This window comes from Humulus lupulus, chromosome X (assembly GCF_963169125.1).
Source record: "Humulus lupulus chromosome X, drHumLupu1.1, whole genome shotgun sequence".
In the NCBI taxonomy this organism is placed as follows: domain Eukaryota; kingdom Viridiplantae; phylum Streptophyta; class Magnoliopsida; order Rosales; family Cannabaceae; genus Humulus; species Humulus lupulus.
Genome location: NC_084802.1, coordinates 105,637,695 through 105,650,404, shown reverse-complemented (window position 1 = coordinate 105,650,404; position 12,710 = coordinate 105,637,695).

The following is a 12,710-nucleotide window of genomic DNA, read 5'->3' as shown; positions in this document are numbered from 1 at the left end:
AACACATATTCAGCATATAAGTCAATTATTACCAACCAACCCTGAGTCGAGCTTGTCAATGACAGCGAGCGTACATGTTCGATCAATCTCCAGGAACCATAAACCTTGGCTTGCTCTGATACCAAGTTGTAACGCCCTACTTCATTAGAGTCGTTACTAAGTGAGTTTTAAACGTGCAATTAACTCGCTATTTGAGATTTTAAGTCAAAAATGTAATTAAACCATAAACAGAGCCTTATACGTTTAAAATAATTCCATTCATTGAAAATCACAAAGCGTTTAACATTTGGAATCCAAAAATATTGTTTAGAAATATTTATAACTCAAAAATATAACTAAAGTCGGCTAAACGACAAAATCTAGGTTAAGTACAATCATCTCCCAAAAATACCTCTAGCCGTGGTAGCCAGGCAGGCCAAACATGTACGCGCCACTTCACGCTCTCCGTACTCATGGTTGGTTGACTTTCCCCTTGCCCTTACCTGCACCATAGAGCACCCGTGAGCCGAAGCCTAGCAAGAAAACTTACACAAGCAGAAAACATATGCATTTCTATCATTCAGCATGCAAATAAACTGCCAATGGGCTAAACACATACGGTCATGCCATCCCAGGCACTTTACCAGGCCCTGGGTCTGCAGTCTACACCGTGAGGATATCCCAGGTATCATATAGGGTCTCACCTTGGCAACTTGCACTCCGCGTGCTAAACGCTGCTCCCAGCCCTTTGCCGTACTCAGTCTTGCCATTCTCAGCCTTTGTCGTTCTCGACCTTCATCGTTCTCAGCCCTCATGGTTCCCAGCTCTTGCCGTTCATTCACATATATGCACACATAGCATAATTAAACAAGTATTTAGACATGCATAAGCACAATCAATGGGGCTACGCCCTGCAACACAATCATATAGGGTCGTGCCCTGTAGCATAAACTATAAGGCCTCACCTTGCTCTACGGGTACAGCAGTTTTGTTACCTGTGTCCCAAGCTTTCCAAGCATCGATGTCCCAAGAACAGTCCCCTAGTTCGAGCCTCGCTGAAACCCTAGTCACAACACGTCAACAATATTCATCCATCAAGTTCTAACCCATTAAATAACTTTGGACCATAATTCTAGTCTCTGGGACCTTGAATTCTATCAATCCGAGTGATAAAACCCATCCCGAGCCTTAACGTTTGGATTCCCGAGCCTCAAACATCTTTAAAGCCAAAAATGAACTAAGTGTCGTGGCCCCAAGGACCCATGTCGCGGCCCCAAGCTCAACCAAAGGCCAAACCTCATTTCTGCCTACACGCGCCGCAGCCCTGCCTGTAGGGCGCCGCGGCGTGGCCCTATTTTCAGGCCGCCCAAATGTTCTAAAGGGTCGTGGCTCAGCCTGAACAACTTCGCGGCCCAACCCCTCGAACCCAGAAAAATCTTCCATTCTTCTACCAAAACCAAGCCAATTTACCCCTCAAATCAATCTAACAATCCAATTCATTTATCACAGAAGTCCTAGAACAGTCTCAACAACAAATCCTAACTAACTCTAGCTTTAAAAACTCATCAAACCCAAAATTCAATCTTCAACTTCAACACCTCAAAAGAACTTGAAACCCAACCAATAATGTAATGCCCCGAATTTCCTAATAAGGGTTATGACCTTGAATTATAATGCTATTTAATGATCATATGCATGTTTATGTGAATTATATTATTATATGATGATAAATGCGTGCATATGGGAGTATTTATAATTATAAGGGTATTTTGGTAATTTGGTCGCTGTGGGCGTAATTGTGTATTTTGGGTGCATGTTTGTGATCAATTAATATAGCCACATTATAAGGTGGATTGGTTCAAGCTATTCAGCATGAGACGATCGTGGAATGCAAGTGCTCGGTCTAGTCATAATGGGTTTAAGTTTGAGGCTCGGGGTGAGTCTCGAGGTGAGTTTAATGATTAGAGCATTACCGAGAATTAAAGGGTAATGGGACAAGGATTGTTGGTGTTCGAGGTTATTGAGAATAGCGGGAGTTGGAGGGTGTTAATTGTGATTAATAAAATAGGTGCGAAAGGACGGTTTTGCCCTTGGTGGTTGTTAAGGTTTTATTTTAGACCTAAGGGTATTTAGGTCCTTTCCCCTCAAAGGATATATATCAGCCATTAAGGCTGTAGAAGAGTAACAAAAAACAGAGTCTCTCCTCCTTCTCTCCCGATAGATTTTCTTCCTCTTTTCTCTTTGGATTTTCGAGCTCAGTTTGAGGAATTAAGCCAAGGAACCAAGCTTAGCCAAGCTAGGGTTATGCTCCACCATTGAAGAGGGTGTGTTGCTGAGATTGAGGTGAGTTTCTAGCCACTAGAATGCTTGCTTTTGCTTTGTTTTCTAAGTTAAGTTTCAGCTGGATTTTGGGTTGGAAACTTGGGAATTGGTTGGAGTTTTGGCTAGGGTTCTTGGGGTTGTGGTCCCTAGGACATGTGGAGGTGGTATTTGGGTTCATTTTGGAGTTAATTTGATGTTTGGAAGCTTTTGGATTGGGTTAGAACTGGTAGAATCGAAGGAAGGAAATTCTGGGAATTGGCTGGCTGAAGGTAGCGCTACAGCGCCCAGTGTAGGGCGCTACAGCGCTACCTGCTGGGAGGTTGGGCGGTTTATGGTTCTGTCTTGAGCACTGGGGCGCTAGAAGGGCAGCGCTGTAGCGCTACCCTGTTCCTTCAGAACCCTGTTTTGGGTGTTTTTAAGGGTTTTTGACTCGGGGTTTCAATCCTTAAGGCCCGGGATCGAATCTACTCACTGTGTGGGCATGTTTCGAGGATCTGAGAGTGGGGTTTAGGTTAAGACCCTATCTTTGGTAATTTTCATTAATTGGAGATCGTTTTGGTTATGACCAGGTGACCGTTAAAGGATTAAGGATCGATCGTTCTCAAGGTCGTTCTTATATTGGTCTAGCTCGAATTTGAGGTAAGAAAACTGTACCCTGTGTATATGTGACATGCATGGCTATTCTTGATGCATGTTGGTTGACTATTAGATGTGACATGCATGGCTATTATTGGTGCATGTTGGATTGTTAAATATAATGCATATGATGCACGAGAAACATGTGATTAGGACATGCTTTATATACTGAGTATGATATCGTTCAAAGTGTGAGCCTCTGTGTTCGTGCTTAGTCGTAATTGTACTAGTACTAGTTAAGTAAGCATGTAGAATACCTTGTTTATGGATATTGGATATGTGTTATATGTTTGGTGGCATGGCTTACTTGTGTGTGTGGCACTGACTTACTAGTCAGAATTGGCAATGGTGTTAGATCCATCTGTGAAGTTGTGATTTACTAGTCAAGTTCACAATGGGTTGAACACTAGTCGTGTTTTACTGACCTAAGAGTCAAAAATGGTATAGCGTCATGAATGCCGAGCCAAATGAAGATTAGATCTAATCGATATCAGCAAGAATGACTCATATGGGGTATTAACGCTGGACCGACCCTAAGGTCGATGAACTTATAAGCGCTTGTCTGGTCTAAGACCAGTTATTCAGAGCCAGGGCATATGGCCCCGGTGACTGTTTTTCACATGGCTAGGGAACGCTATTCCAGGGTTATGACTCTATGGTCATGAGGAAGGTTATGTTGGTGACTACTCACCATACACCTATCCTGATCAAACTTATGAAAGGTTCTCTTATCAGTTAAGCCCGAGTGACCCTAACGTCACATGGCTAGAGGGGGTTGTACCCGCTTACGTGACTGTTGCGACTGTCACCTATTTATATTGGGACTGAGAGTCCTGGATGATTATTACGATCATTGCTGATATTATACTCTGCTTTATTGTGTTTTGTTGCTGGGCTCTGGCTCACGGGTGCTATGTGGTGCAAGTAAAGGCAAAAGAAAGCTGGACCATCCTTGAGTTGGAGAGCTTAGGTGATGAGGTGTACATATGCAGCTGCTCATCCACCACGGCCGAGGTTGAGAAGGAACTAGGGTTAAGCCCTATTTTGCCACATAGAATGGCATGTTGTAAATATTTTCTTGTAATAGACTCTGAAATTATAGTTTTGGGATCCCAACATATATATTAAACGTTCTAATGAAACGTTACATATTATCCAAAGTTTTTAATCCCTAAACCGCTAATCATACTTAGTACACGATTTTGGATAAATGACTCGATTAGCGAGTTTAGCACCGTTTACAAGGCACACCGTAACGATCCCTGGAGTTGGGGCGTTACAAATAATCACAGAAGTAAATAACTAAAATCACAGTTTAATGCTTACTGTTGGCCGCGTTTTTGGCCAACGACGTGAGAACGTCAAAAACGATAAAACCTTCAAGAGAAATTAAACGACACAAATGGTTTTATAAAGAAAGTAAATAACACATGCAATTTTTATAGTGGTTCAGTCCCAATATGTTGGTAATAGCCTAATCCACTTAGAGTTGTGATTATAGATCTGTACTCAAGGCCAGATGAACTGAGCCACTGAGTTTCTTCAGTACAGATTACAAGAATACAAGAATTCTTTCGGATATAAGCATTTTCTCTCTCTAGAAAATTCAGACCCAAAATTTCCCCCAAAAAGTCCCTTTCTGATCCCATAAGCCATATATTTATAGGCTTAGGATCATACATCTGATATCCCCTAGAATCGGGATATTTTATTATTCTTATTATATTTAAATTACAAAAATATTCAAAATGTAACAGAACACCAAATTTGTGGGAAGAATGAGAGATTCCCGCGTGTGCGAAGACCGATTCTTGTTGAAGATGTTTCTGGGAATCTTGACATAGTCATGCTCTATCTAGTTGATCCACATCACCTTCATTCTGGTCGAACACACCTTCACTGGGTAGATTGCCTGTGTTGAAGTGCACGCCAGTATACCTTATGTGCACGCCAGTATACTCTATGACTGGGCAGTCATGCACTTAGCTGGTAGGACATGCACTTGGTTGGTAGGATATGCACTTAGCTGGTCGGACATGTGCATGACTGATCGACCAAGTTCATTCCTGGGCAGCAAAGTCATTACTGGGCAGCAAAGTCATTCCTAGGCAGCAAAGTCATTATTGGGCAACAAAGTCATTCCTGGGCAGCAAAGTCATTACTGGGCAGCAAAGTCATTATTGGGCAGCAAAGTCACTCCTGGGCAAACAAGTCATTCCTGGTCGGTCATGACACTTCTCAAGCCAGTCAAAATTCTTCATCAATCTACCGGGTAACTTTATCACAACTCTGAGGAGTCAATGTATTTATTGACTATTTAATGTGTCTTTTACGGACCATGTACTGCCACTTGTCACCTCTATTGCCACGTCATTTATCTCAAATTTTTGGGGATAACACTTACCTTAGCTCTGCTTGAATCCACAAATTGATACTGAACAATCTCCAAGTTTTAGAGCCCCAATTCCTAGCTTGATCTTCAAAGTTCTCCTTGGTATTACTTGATAAAAATGAGAGAGAAAAGAGGGAGCCTTGGGTCGATTCACAAAGTTCTGAAAGCTTCCTTGTTTTTTTTTTATTTAACTTAAGTTTCTAAGGTTACCTCAAGGGCTCGGGGTACCAAAAACGTCCCCAAGGGAAAAATGGTAAATTTCCCTGACATTCCATCCTAAACATTCTAACCTCAAATATATCTACAAATATTTATTTCCATAACCCGATAGCCCAATAAAATATCTAATGCCCGAAATACCCCTCGACTCGCCCCGAGTCGGGTATACGACCCCGTTGTGACTTTCTAGCTAAACCGCTCCTTAGAACTGTCTCGGAGCGTGCAACACAGATATATCACAAATATATCATAATATTCACAATTAACACATTTATGCCCTCAACGGGCTAAAATTACGAACATGCTCCCAATAACCAAACGGGGCCCACATGCATATTTAATTCACCTAAACATGCATCTCTAATCACATACTCATAAAAATTCACATATTATAATAATAAACCACTTATTGCCCTCCAGGCACGCTAATCAAGGCCCTAAGACTTATTAGCAAATTTGGGATGCTACATCCTTGAACTCTATAAATAGGACCTAGTGCTCAGCCATTTTCTTCATTCTTCAAGCATTTGATCAGAGCCTCTAAGGTGCTAGTGTTACTATAGAGAGATACACTTGGGTTTTGGGTTAAAGCTTTATCATTCCATGCTTTTATAAACACTTGGGAAGTGAGAAAAAGTGTGATTTCGGTATTGAGGTTTAAACCAATCCATAAGGTCATTCAAGGTATTCCTATTCTTTAATGTCCAGTTCTTTATAATTCTTTAGTTTTCTATAGTTTCTTGTATTCAGATTCCAACTCTTGTTATTGATTCTTGATTAGGTATTTAAGTTCTTGAAACTTAAGGTCTTTCTTGGTAAGTTTCTTCTTGATGGTTTAGTTCCCATATTCATCTTTATTCTTAAAGATTCTCACCCTTTTCTACTGTTGGTTTATAGGAGTTTCTAAATCTCGTTCTTATTTCCAAATATCTCGACTTTTGGTAAGGAAAATAGGATAGATTTTATATGCTTATATGTTATGATATGTTATGTTATGTTATAATATTTTTATGTTATGATATATATATGAATATGTCTTGTAGTCCTTGGGGCTTATAGTTGCTTAGCTAGCAAACCTCAATGCTTTTATGTCGCTTGAGGCTTATAGTTGCTTAGCTAGCAAACCTCAATGATTTTATGTCGCTTGAGGCTTATAGGTTCTTAGCTAGCAACCCCCAATGTTTTTATGTTTCTTGGGGCTTATAGTTGCTTTGATAGCAAACCCCAAGATTACCATGATCATGGGTTAGAGTTGTGATATATGTTTTATAGTATGTGGTTATGATATAGTCTTATGCTTATGCTTTTGATTTATGATGTATGTTGTTAGTAGATTTTCCTTGTTGGGCATTAGGCTCACTCCTTTATTTTTAGTGTGATGCAAGAAAGTGATTATGGAGGCGGAAGGATTCTTGGTAGCTTGGCTTGTGTGTTAAGTATAAATGGACTGAGTGGACTGCGTATTGATTGAGGATGACATTTATCTAGTCTTTTGAATTATGTTTCTTTTGTAATTCCACATTTAGTTTTTTAATAATTGATTTAAAGTTATGTTTTATGTCTTACAAACAATGAGTACCCATGCCATATTACATTTTAATTTATAATTTTATGTTATTGATACAATAATTATTTTAGAATTTTAATAAAGTTATGATTATTTCTTATGTTTTCTCCAAAAGTAGTAGCTAAGTCTAGTAGTTTTTAATGGTCCAAGGTCTTAGAAATAGTTGGGTCATTACAGTTGGTATCAGAGCAACGGTCCATTTGCATGAAGTTCTCCTTGATACACACGCTCAAGCTCCGAATCTAACCGCCAAGGTAAGTGTTTATGATATAGTTATTATGTTTATGTGTTTAACCTTATATTTTATGTTAAGAATAGATTGAGCCTTAACCTATGAGGATATCCGAGCCATTAAGGCCTTGAAAAGAATTAGAGAGCCAAGAAATACAGTAGGAGTGCTAGAAAGAATCACTCGGAAATTACTCTTATTCCACCATGATATAGGTCACCTCCAAACAACTAAACAAATCATGATGAGAGCTACAGAGCAATATGTTTTAGTGATTAGACTTTTTAAAGATTATCCTATTGTAATTGCAGCTTTAGAAGAAATATGGGAGACTATAGATGAGGAAGATAAATTACCAGTAGCAATGAGATATTATTTTCTCATACTTAGGTTCACCTCTAAGATGGAATTCCAATTCTCAAATGAGCAAAAAAATAGAACCTTTACGAATCTTCCTAGAGGAAATTTTGAGGCTCACAATAATGATGATTATGAGGAGATAGATGATGATATGTTAGATGAAGGGTCAGATGTAGAAGATCCTGATTTTTAGATTAGATTAGTTTCTTTATTTATTTTATTTATTATCTTTGCATTTATGATTGTACTTAGTGAAAACCTTTTTTTCCAAATAAGTATCATTGTAATTTTTGAATGACATGTATGAGTTTGATTTTTTTTACAATCCTAATAAATAATAAATAATGACCAAGTTCGGTGAGGGTGGATACAAATCAATGGACCGGGTTCTATATTGAGAGATAGGGGCCATAGTAGTGGGAACGAATTTACTGATCCCAGCCTTCCCTCAATATGGTTAACTTTGGAACAACGATGAGTATCGAGCCTGAGAATTAAGTCATATAGGATGAATAGAAACATACTTAGAAAATAATAAAGATGACTTATTTTTCTAAGTATAGAAACACACCCTAATGATAAAGAAGACTTATATAATTTTTTCATAAGAAATCACAATTAATAGGTCCGAGTTATGTTTGCTTAGATTAAGTTTTGGTTTAGAGCCTATTAGGGTAAGTTCTAACATGTTTTTCTCGACTGTTAGAACTCTACTGAAGATGTCGCTCAGAAGGTCTGCATGCACCAATACCAATGCCTCCAGCGTCGCTCCTGAGACTAATGAATCCCCTCCAATTTATAGAAGGGGAGCGTGTGCTACCAATGCTGCTGCTAACCAAACTGCGCCGTCACCGCCGGTTGATAACACTACAGAAATTGCCAGACTACGACAGCAAGTTGAGGAATTGCTGCAGCAACAGTGACAGTAGGCTTAGCCACAAACTCAGACTCAGCCTCCACCTCTGCCGCAACCACAACCCCAGTAAATGTCTCAAGCACCCCATCAAGTAGGTCCTTATAGGGGATGGCCAATGGCGAACTATGCGCCTTACCCAGCTCAGTACATGGAGCCAATCTATGAGTGGTTTCGCAAGCAACACGCTCCAAACTTTGAAAGGACAATAGACCCCTTCGAGGCGGAAGAATGGCTTAGAAATGTAGAGCCGATCCTAGCGCACATGAATCTCGGCAACGCAGACCGCATATCCTGCATTTCGTCTCTGCTTAAGAAAGATGCAAGAATATGGTGGGACTTAGTATAGTAGACTCACAACGTCACCACCATGACATGGACCGAATTTGTGGAGATGTTCCACAAAAAGCACTACAACTCGGCAGTCATCGCTACAAGGGTCGAGGAGTTCGCTAGTCTGAAGCAGGGCAACTTATCAGTAGCAGAGTATGCTCAGCAGTTCAACCGACTAGCCAAGTTTTCACCAAAGTTGGTTCCAACTGACTATCTGAGGGTTACCAAGTTTGTTAAAGGAATTAGACCAAAGATTGAGCTAGGGGTTAAGCTAGCAAACCTGGGAAATACTATTTATGCCGATGTTCTGAAAACAGCGATAGAAGTAGAAAGGCTTCAGGCGAATGTTAGTAAGGAAGAGTCCAGTAAGCCTGAGCCTAAGCAACAGAGTCAACCTCAGAATGGTCAGAACCAAAACCACCAGTCCAGCAACAATAATGGTCAGAAAAGAAGGCATCCTGACAACAAGCAGTCCGACAACGATAAAAGAGCACGGACAAACAATGGAGGTAGTGAGTCGGGTTAAGTAGAATACCCACAATGTGCTAAGTGCCAAAAGAAACATCCTGGTGAGTGTTGTGCAAACACCAAGGGATGCTAAAACTATGGTTAGGAAGGTCACCGAAAGAAAGAATGTCCCCAGCTCAAGCCAGAAGAGAAAAGAGACAATAAGATGGTTCCTGCCAGAGTCTTTGCCTTAACCCAGGGAGAAGTTGATGCTAGCAATAAAGTGGTCATAGGTCAGATTTCTATCCTTAATAAAGTATGTTCAGTATTATTTGATTTGGGAGCCACTCATTCGTATATCTCGTTAAGAATTATAGAGAAATTAGACAAACCCTGTTAAAGATTTAGAACAAGGTTTGTAACAGAGTTGCCTTCAGGTGAAGTAGTCCTATCATCACAGATAATACAAGGCGTACCGATAAAAATTGACGACATAGAACTAGAAGGAGACTTGATAGAACTAAAGATCAAAGACTTCGATGTTATTCTGGGCATGGATTGGCTAGCAAGGCATGGCGCAACCATCGACTGCAAACCCAAGAAAGTGATGTTCGAGACTTCTAACGGTCAGAGACTATGCTATATAGGAAAAGTTTCAGGACTACGCACACCGCTTATTTCATCTCTCAAAGCTCAGAAGATGATAGAAAAAGGATGTAAAGCATTCTTAGCCAGCGTCACAGATGTGGTAAAGGAAACACCACTAAAAATTGGAGACATCCGCATTGTAAAAGAATTTCCAGAAGTATTTCCTGACGACTTACCAGGGTTGTCGCTGACTCGAGAAATTGACTTCATAATCAAATTAGTAACGGGCACCAAGCCTATCTCCAAGGCACCATACAGGATGGCACCTACCAAACTCAAGGAGTTGAAGACGCAGCTACAAGAACTCTTAGACTTGGGTTTCATTAGATCGAGCCATTCGCCATGGGGAGCACCGGTTCTATTTGTGAAAAAGATGGACAGAAGTATACGAATGTGAATAGATTACCGCGAGCTAAATAAGGTAATGATTAAGAATAAGTACCTGCTACCCTGGATTGACGACTTGTTTGATCAACTCTGAGGAGCAATCATGTTTTCAAAGATTGATCTACGGTCTGGGTATCATCAGCTCAAGGTACGGGAAGAGGATATTCCTAAGACAACTTTTAGAACTCGTTATGGACATTACGAGTTTCTAGTTATGTCTTTTGGTCTTACCAACTCTCCAGCCACATTTATGGATTTAATGAATAGGGTCTTCAAGGATTATTTGGACAAATTCATCGTAGTGTTCATCAACGATATCTTGGTGTACTCAAAGGATGAAGACGAGCACTAGGAACATTTAAGGTTGATCTTGTTACGACTAAAGGAGCATCAAATTTACGCTAAGTTCAAAAAGTGTGAATTTTGGCTTTCGCATGTAGCGTTCCTCGACCACATAGTTTCCAAGGAAGGAGTTGTTGTAAACCCATCTAAGGTAGAGGCTATGAAGGATTGGCCAAGACCAAAGAACACGTCAGAGGTAAGAAGTTTTCTGGGACTAGTAGGCTATTATTGAAGGTTCGTAAAGGGATTTTCTAAGATAGCCACTCCACTCACCAACCAGACCCGGAAACATCAAAGGTTCAGCTGGACTAATAAGTATGAAGAAAGCTTCCAGTTGCTTAAGGATAAGCCATGCTCAGCACCAATACTTTGTGTACTGACACCCAATGACAAGTTTGCAGTCTTCTGTGATGCGTCGAAGCAAGGTTTGGGTTGTGTGCTGATGCAAAATGACAAGGTGATAGCCTATGCCTCAAGGCAGCTGAAGGAATATGAGCAACGCTATCCAACGCACGATATGGAGTTGGCAGCAGTGATCTTTGCATTGAAAATCTGGCGCCATTATCTTTATGGAGAATGGTGTGAGATTTATATGGACCACAAAAGCTTAAAGTATTTCTTCACTCAAAAGGAGTTCAACATGAGGCAGTGCAGGTGGTTAGAATTAGTAAAGGATTATGACTGTGAAATCTTATACCACCCAGGAAAAGCAAACGTAGTTGCGGATGCGCTAAGTAGGAAGAGTTATGGAAATTTAACAGCGTTAGCTTGAATAGAAGAGTCGTTACAGCAGGAGCTGATCAATGCCAGAATAGAGATAGTCATTAGTAAACTGGCTAACTTGTCCATCCAGTCAAGTCTGTTAGAAGATATACGGATCGGGCAAGGGCATGATGACACATTAGTAGCACATATGGATGCAGTTAAAGAAGGAAGGCCACAAATTTCTCGATATCAGGACAGGGGTTCTTGAGGTATAAGGATCAGGTATGTGTGCCAAATGATCATGGAATTAAGATGAAGATTTTGGAAGAAGCGCACAATATCCCATACTCATTTCACCCAGGGTCGACCAAGATGACTCACGACCTTAAGGCATTATATTAGTTGCCAGGAATCTAGAAAGATGTAGCGAAATATGTGTCTAAATGTTTAGTATGCCAGCAAGTGAAAGCAGAACATCAGCGGCCTGTAGGCTTATTGCAACCACTTAGTATTCCATAATGGAAGTGGGACGACATAGCCATGGATTTTGTGACAGAACTACCATGAACAAATAAGCAGCATGACTCGGCTTGGGTAGTAATAGTAGACTAACCAAGTCAGCTCATTTCCTACCTATTAAGGCTACGTATACAACATATCAGTATGCAAACATTTATGTTCAAGAAATAGTAAGACTACATGGAATTCCTAAGACAATAGTATCCGATAGAGGCTCAGTGTTTACATCAAAATTTTCATGTTTTATACTCAATGGACTTGGGGAGGAAGCAACTCCATCTCGACCGTCGATCACCTACAGGGTAGGCACTAGAGCGTGATCCAACAGTCATGATTATCAAGGAACGAATCACAATCATTAGCATATGAAAAGGACGCCTTGGGTACAAGGAGAAGAGTTCTTTGTGACTTCAGGTACAGATTTGACATTTTGGGCGTGGAAAAGAACTCCTCATTAATTGCACCGATTGAGGGGCCCATCAATGGGGAGTCAACACGTGGTGTTGCCTTTTTGGAGCGTGAAGTCACAAAGAACCAAAGCGTCACCCCCCGAAGACCTTTGAAATTACTCCTCTCAGACTAATTCTCCACTATCCGAGGACAAGTGCAGACTTTCGGGGAAATGTTGTCCGTGATTTCATCATTGGACATGTGGTAGACATTAGAGAAGTAATTATGCTCCTTAGGAGCTAATGAAGTCCTCTGGAGCTTG